Source organism: Symphalangus syndactylus, chromosome 8 (genome assembly GCF_028878055.3).
Source record: "Symphalangus syndactylus isolate Jambi chromosome 8, NHGRI_mSymSyn1-v2.1_pri, whole genome shotgun sequence".
Lineage (NCBI taxonomy): Eukaryota > Metazoa > Chordata > Mammalia > Primates > Hylobatidae > Symphalangus > Symphalangus syndactylus.
Window position 1 is genome coordinate 123,004,656 of NC_072430.2, and position 7,572 is coordinate 123,012,227.

Consider the following 7,572-nt stretch of genomic DNA (forward strand, 5'->3'; position numbering starts at 1 on the left):
AAAAAAAGAGTCTAGGCTGGGTGTGGTGGCTCACACCTGTAATCCCTGCACTTTGGGAGACCAAGGTGGCTGGATCACGAGGTCAGGAGTTCAAGACCAGGCTAGCCAACATGGCAAAACCCCGTCTCTACTAAAAATACAAAAATTAGCCGGGAGTGTCGCATGCCTTTAATCCTAGCTACTCGGGTTGCTGAGGCAGGAGAATCGCTTGAACCCAGGAGGTTGCAGTGAGCCGAGATCATGCCATTGCACTCTAGCCTGGGCGACAAGAGCAAGACTCCGTCTCAAAAAAAAAAAACCGAAAAACAAAAAACACCTAAAAACAAGAAGAGTCTAGCATTTTGACATCCAGCTAGACAAAATAAAAAGCCAGGGCTGGAGTGTTCCTGGAAGGTGCAGACCTAGCCTATTGAACCTGTCAGGCTCTTCCTTTAATAATCTGCTATTCCAACACCAGCATCATAAAATCCGTTCTTGTTCAGTTGGATGGTTTTCCCATTTTGTTTTATGATATGCCGTCTTGTGTCACTTAATGACAGGGTTATGTTCTAAGGAATGTGTCATTAGGAGATGTTGCCATCGTGTAAACATCATAGAGTGTTTACATACACAAACCTAGATGGCATAGCCTACTACACACCTAGGCTGTATGGTATAGCCCACTGCTCCTAGGTTAAAAATGTGTTAGCATGCTATTGTACTGAATACTGTAGGCAATTGTAACACGATGGTAAGTATTTGTGTATCTAAACATATCTAAGCAGGCCGGGCGCAGTGGCTCACGCCTGTAATCCCAGGACTTTGGGAGGCCAAGGCAGGCGGATCACGAGGTCAGGAGATCAAGACCATCCTGGCTAACATGGTGAAACCCTGTCTCTACTAAAAATACAAAAAATTAGCCGGGTGTGGTGGTGGGCGCCTGTAGTCCCAGCTACTCGGGAGGCTGAGGCAGGAGAATGGCATGAACCTGGGGGGCGGAGCTTGCAGTGAGCCAAGATCGGGCCACAGCATTCCAGCCTGGGCGACAGAGCAAGACTCTGTCTCAAAAAAAAAGTAAATTAAAAAAAAAAAAAACTTATATAAGCATAGAAAAGGTACAGTGAAAATACATTCGCTGGCCGGGTGTGATGGCTCACACCGCTAATCCCAGCACTTGGGGAAGCCGAGGCAGGCAGATCACAAGGTCAGGAGTTCAAGACCAACCTGACCAATATGGTGAAACCCCGTCTCTACCTGTATCTGTGTTGTATAAATACAAAACTTAGCCAGGCGTGGTGGCACACACCTGTAATCCCAGCTACTCAGAAGGCTGAGGCAGGAGAATTGCTTGAACCCGGGAGGCGAAGGTTGCAGTTAGCCCGCCTCAGCCTTCCAAAGTGCTGGGATTACAGGTGTGAGCCACTGCGCCTGGCCCACAGGTGTTTTTGGATTTTTTTTTACTGTAATTTTTAACTATTTGGTTTTTGTTTGTTTGTTTTTTGAGGAAGATCTTGCTCTGACACCCAGGCTGGGTGTAGTGGTGCAATTGCGGCTTACTACAGTTTTCACCTCCCAGGCTCAAGCACCCCTCCCACCACAGCCTCCAGAGTAGCTAGAACTACAGGCGCATGCCACTATGCCCAACTAATCTTTGCATTTTTTGTAGAGATGGGAGTCTCATTCTGCTGCCCAGGCTGGTCTCAAACTCCTAGGCTCAAGCAGTCTACCTGCCCTGGCCTCCCAAAGTGCTGGGATTATAGGCGTGAGCCACTGTACCTGGCCTTATGTACAGGTTTTTCTGTGAACATAAGTTTTAATTTCTCTGGGATAAATGCCCAGGAGTGTATTCTGTGGGATAGATGGACCATAGTTTGACTAACCATTCCTCCGTTGAAGGACATCTGGGTTGTTTCCAGTTTTGGCTATTATGAATAAAGATGCTATAAAAATTTGTACACAGATTTTCGTGTGAATATAAATCTTCATTTCCCTGGGAAATATGCCAAGGAATGCAATTGCTAAGTTGCATTGTAGTTGCATGTTTAGTTTTTAAGAAATTTACAGGGGCTGCATGTGGTGGCTCATTCCTGTAATCCTGGCACTTTGAAAGGATGAGGTAGGAGGATTGCTTGAGCCCAGGAATTCAAGACCAGCCTGGGTAACATCGCAAGATCCTGTCTCTGCAATAAATAAATAAGCTGAGTATGGTGGCAGATTCCCGTAGTCCCAGATACTTGGGAGGCTGAAATTGGAAGATCACTTGAGCCCGGGAGTTTGAGGTTGCAGTGAGCTATGACTGTGCCACTGTACTCCAAACTGGACAACAGAACAAGACCCTGTCACTAAAAAATACAATAAAATAATAATTAAAAAATTGTAGGCAGGGCATGGTGGCTCACACCTGTAATCCCAGCACTTTGGGAGGCCGAGGCTTATGGATCACCTGAGGTCAGGAGTTCGAGACCAGCCTGGCCAATATAGTGAAACCCCATCTCTACTAAAAGCACAAAATTAGCCAGGCATGGTGCCACATGCCCATAGTCCCAGCTACTCGGGAGGCTGAGGCAGGAGAATCGCTGGAACCCAGGAGGCAGAGGTTGCAGTGAGCCGAGATCGCACCATTGCACTCCAGCCTGGGCCATAGAGCAAGACTCTGTCTTAAAAAAAAAAACTTTAAAAATAAATTTACAAACTTTTTCAGACTGACTACCATTTTACAGTCTCACGAGCAACATGAGTGATCTAGTTTCTCCATATCCTTGCTAACATTTGGTGTCATCACTATGTTTTATTTTAGCCATTCTGATAATTGAATAGCAGAATCTTGTTATGATTTTAATTTGAATTTTTTTCTAATGGCTAATGATGTTGAAAATCTTTCCATGTGTTTATTTGCCATTTGTACATCATCTTTGGTGAATATCTGTTCATGATTTTTGCCTATTTCTCATTGCTCATTGTTGTGGTTTTTGTTTGTTTGTTTTTTGTTTTTGAGACAGAGTCTTGCTCTGTCACCCAGGCTGGAGTGTAGTGGTGCGATCTCGGCTCACTGCAACCTCTGCCTCCCGGGTTCTAGCGATTCTTCTGCCTCAGCCTCCTGAGTAGCTGGGATTATAGGCCATGCCACCATGCCCAGCTGATTTTTTGTATTTGTAGTAGAGACAGGGTTTCATTGTGTTAGCCAGGATGGTCTCAATCTCCTGACCCCATGATCCACCTGCTTCAGCCTCCCAGAATGCTGGGATTACAGGTGTGAGCCACCACACCTGGCTGTTGTATTATTATTATTATTATTATTATTTTTGTTGAGATGGAGTCTCACTCTGTTGCCCAGGCTGGAGTGCAGTGGCATGATCTCGGCTCACTGCAACCTCTGCTGCCCAGGTTCAAGTGATTCTCCTGCTTCAGCCTCCCGAGTAGCTGGGATTACAGGCGCACGCCACCACGCCTGGCGAATTTTTTTATATCTTTAGTAGAGATGGGGTTTGACCATCTTGGCCAGGCTGGTCTTGAACTCCTGACCTCGTGATCCACCCACCTCGGCCTCCCAAAGTACTGGGATTACAGGCGTGAGCCACTGCGCCTGGCCTATTTTTTAACTATTGAGTATTTTTTTTTTTTTTTTTGAGACAGAGTCTCACTGTTGCCCAGGCTGGAGTGCAGTGGCTGGATCTTGGCTTACTGCAACCTCCATCTCCTGGGTTCAAGCGATCCTCCGGCCTCAGCCTCCCGAGTAGCTGAGATTACAGGCATGTGCCACCACACCTAGCTAATTTTTGTATTTTTAGTAGAGACGGGGTTTCGCCATGTTGGCCAGGCTGGTCTTGAACTCCTGACCTCAGGTAATCTGCCTGCCTCGGCCTCCCGAAGTGCTGGGATTACAGGCATGAACCACCACAACCAGCCTAGCTGTTGAGTTTTAAGAGATTCTTATGTTTCTAGATACTAGACCTTTGTCAGACATGTGATTTGCAAATATGTCATCCAAGTCTGTATCCTGTCTTTTTATCTTCGTAGCAGGGTCTTTCACCAAGCAAAAGCTTTTAATTAATTTTTTTTTTTTTTGAGACCGAGTTTTACTCTTGTTGCCCAGGCTGGAGTGCAATGTCGCCATCTCAGCTCACCGCAACCTCCCCTTCCTTTGTATTTTTAGTAGAGATGGGGTTTCTCCATGTTGGTCAGGCCGGTCTTGAACTCCAGACCTCAGGTGATCCACCCGCGTCGGCCTCCCAAAGTGCTGGGATTACAGGCGTAAGCCACCGTGCCTGGCCTTTAATTAGTTTTTAATTTTGATGAGGTTCAATTTATCAAATTTTCCCTTTATGGATCATGGTCTTCATATCAAGTCTATGAAGTCTTTGTCTAGCCCTAGATCCTAAAGATTTTCTCCTAGGTTTTTTTTCCTAAACATTCTATAGCTTTATATTTAGCTATATATGGAATCTTGAGTGAATTAGACTTCATGAACTCTCACCCCATCCCTGCAAGGTTTAGTATTCAGCAACAGCTTCAGACCCAAGGAGATGCCCTTGCAGATTTCTGTAACTCTTCACGTAACTTCCTGCTCTCTGATACATAGCCTAGGACCTCTGTTCTTAACTATTACACTATATTGCCTCTTAAGTTAGAGGTTGTGCAGCGTATTAATCAATGGCTAATCAATTACAATTACTGAGTTCCTAACTACAGGAAAGGTCCCACAAAAGATGCAAAAAAGGAAGACATCCCAGCCTCAATCCCAGTCATCCCCACATGAGCCCAAAGCAGTGATTAGGAAATACATGCAAACCTCTGAGGCAAGAGATGGTGACAGTACCGTGAGCAATAGGATTGCACAGTGAGTGACAAGCCATGATGCTGCTGTCTCCTCTCTGGACCCATCATTCATCCCTCTTCCCACGTCTCTCTAGTTCCTGCAGCCTCTTCCGTCAATGAGGAGCCAGAAAATTGGCTGCCTCTCCCACCCTAGCCTCCCAAACTTCATCTAAGTTTTTGACTGGGTCAGGCACGGTGGCTCAAGCCTGTAATCCCAGCACTTTGGGAGGCTGGGGCAGGCGGATCACTTGAGCCCAGGAGTTCGAGACCAGCGTAGGCAACATGGCAAAACCCTGCCTCTACAAAATATAGAAAAATTAGCCAGGCTTGGTGGCATGCACCTGTAGTCCCAGCTACTCGGGAGGCTGAGCATGGGAGTTCAAGGCTACGGTACTGCACTCTAGACTGGGTGACAGAGTGAGACTCTGTCTCCAAAAATATATATAGTTTTTGACTCAACATGGGGATAAATTATAACCCAGGTCAATTCTGGGCCTGAAAACCTCTCTAGAAGGAAAAACTCTCTTTCTCTACTCTCAACACTTCTAACACCAAATGTGTGAATTTTCCACACCAGCAAAATTATCCAACTCTCTGTGGACAACAACTGGGTTTCCTACAATTAATTCTGACATGAACTACCTGGAGCCAGCACAGGCCCCACAGGTGAAGGGCTCAGTCCCACAAGACTGCCCCCACTTCAGGTGCCAGTTGCAGGTAATGGGTTCCCAGATTACCCACGCTTCTGTCCAATTTAGCTACAAACAGGAGGTCCCTGTGACCCTCAGGTTCAATAACTTGTAGCTCATAGAACTCAAAGAAACACTTTGCTCTTTCTGGTTTATTATTAAGGATACACCCAAGAGCAGCCTAATGGACAAGGGATGGAGGGAGTGCCCAGAGCTTTTCTGCCCTTTCCAGACATGCCACCCTCGCCGAATCTCAATGTGTTCACCAACCCGGAAGCTCCCTGAAACCCACAATTTAGGATTTACATGGAGGTTCCGTTATGTAGGCATGAGTGATTAAATCATTGGCCATTGGCCAAGCCGGGGGGCCTGTAATCCTGGTGACTCTGTATCCTGGCAATTTGAGAGGCTGAGATGGGAAGATCGCCAGAGGCCAGGAGTTCGAGACCAGCCTGGGCAACATAGTGAGACCTGTCTCTAAAAAATTTAGAAAGAAAAAGTAAAATAAAAAATCAGCCAGGCGCAGTGGTTCACGCCTGTAATCTCAGCACTTTGGGAGGCCGAGGTGGGCAGATCACTTGACTGGGACTGCAGGTGAGTACCACCATGCCCGGCTAATTTTATTTTTTGTAGAGACAAGGTTTCACTATGTTGCCCACGCTGGTCTCAAACTCCTGGACTCAAACAATCCTCCCACTTCAGCCTCCCAAAGTGCTGGGATTAACAGGAGTGAGCCACCACTCACTCCAGTGTGCATGAGTCAAGCTGGATTTCATAGTATTTTCTTGTTCTTTTTGTTTGTTTGTTTGTTTTTGTTGTTGTTGTTTTTTGTGGGGAGGAGGGGTTGAGACAGAGTCTTGCTCTGTCTCCCAGGCTGGAGTGCAGTGGCTCGATCTCAGCTCACTGCAACCTCTGCTTCCTGGGTTCCAGCAATTCTCCTGCCTCAGCCTCTAGAGTAGCTGAGATTGCAGGCATGTGCCACCACGCCCAGCTAATTTTTTGTATTTTTAGTAGAGACGGGGTTTCATTAGGTTGTCCAGGCTGGTCGCGAACTCCTGACCTCAAGTGATCTGCCCGCCTCGGCCTCCCAAAGTTCTGGGATGACAGGTGTGAGCCACCACACCAGGCCTCTTTTTCTTTCTTTCTTTTTTTTCTCCCTTCCCATGCAGTTTTTCTTACTCCCAGCCTCTCTCATAGTTTATCTTACCTGCTTGCCATCCTTGGGCAGCTCCATTTTTGACCTCTTAGCCAGTTTGAGTGTTTCTTTTTTTTTTTTTTTTTTTGAGACAGAGTCTCACTCTGTCACCAAAGCTGAAGTGCAGGGCCATGATCACGGCTCACTGATCGTGCCAGCTTCAACCTCCTGGGCTCAAGCAAGCCTCCCACTTCAGCCCTGCCCCAAGTAATGGAGACTACAGGTGCGTGCCATCACTCCCAGCTAATTTTTTTTTTTTTGAGACAGAGTCTCGCTCTGTTGCCCAGGCTGGAGTGCAGTGGCGCGATCTCAGCTCACTGCAAGCTCAGCCTCCTGGGTTCACGCCATTCTCCTGCCTCAGCCTCCTGAGTAGCTGGGACTACAGGCGCCTGCCACCACGCCCAGATAATTTTTTTTTTTTTTTTGTATTTTTAGTAGAGACAGGGTTTCACCATGTTAACTAGGATGGTCTCGATCTCCTGACCTCGTGATCCACCCGCCTTAGCCTCCAAAAGTGCTGGGATTACAGGCATGAGCCACCGCGCCCAGTCATGCCCAGCTAATTTTTAAATTTTTTGTAGAGATGAGATCTCACTATGTTGCCCAGGCTGGTCTCAAACTCCTGTGAGCCCCTCAGTTAATAGAAGAAACGGTCAAGCATGGTGGCATAGGTATGTATTCCCAGCTACCTGAGAGGCTGAGAAGGGAGGATCTCTTGAGCTCAAGAGTTTAAGGCTATAGGCCGGGCATGGTGGCTCACACCTATAATCCCAGCACTTTGGGAGGTTGAGGTGGGTGGATCACTTGTGACCAGGAGTTGGAGACCAGCCTGGCCAACATAGTGAAACCCCGTCTCTACTAAAAAAAAAAATACAAAAATTGGCTGGGCATGGT